This window comes from Cyphomyrmex costatus, unplaced genomic scaffold, assembly GCF_001594065.2.
Source record: "Cyphomyrmex costatus isolate MS0001 unplaced genomic scaffold, Ccosl1.0 scaffold1304, whole genome shotgun sequence".
NCBI classification, from domain to species: domain Eukaryota; kingdom Metazoa; phylum Arthropoda; class Insecta; order Hymenoptera; family Formicidae; genus Cyphomyrmex; species Cyphomyrmex costatus.
In genome coordinates, this window is record NW_017275288.1 from 22,150 (window position 1) to 22,735 (window position 586).

The window sequence follows — 586 nt, forward strand, 5'->3', positions numbered from 1 at the left end:
AAAGGTTACATTTCGCAGCGTGATTATTATTCGTTGTATATTAGTGATGGCGTTTTACCTAGAGCTTATGGCCTTCCTAAGCTAATCCATAAAAATGGTTTTCCTTTAAGAGTTATTGTTTCTGCTGTGGATAGTCCTCTTTACCCTTTAGCCAAATTCTTACACAAAATTATTTTTCAAGTCAGTTCGGATTCTCCTAGGTCAATTATAAATAGCTTTGAATTGATCAAAAAGTTAGACAGCATACAATTAAATGTGGATTCTACTTTGATTTCGCTTGATGTTGTTTCATTGTTTACCAACGTACCAATTGATTTAGCTTTGGAAAGTATTAATAATAGATGGTCACAAATTCGTAACAATACTTCCTTTTCTAAAATAGAATTCCTTAGAGGACTGAAATTGATCTTTGACTCAACATTTTTTTCATTTGACAATATTATATATAGACAAAAATTTGGTATGCCAATGGGTTCTCCTTTGTCTCCAGTTATTGCAGATATCGTTTTACAAGATTTGGAACTTAAAGCACTAAATTCTTTAAACTTAGAGATCCCATTTTATGTTAGATATGTGGATGATATTG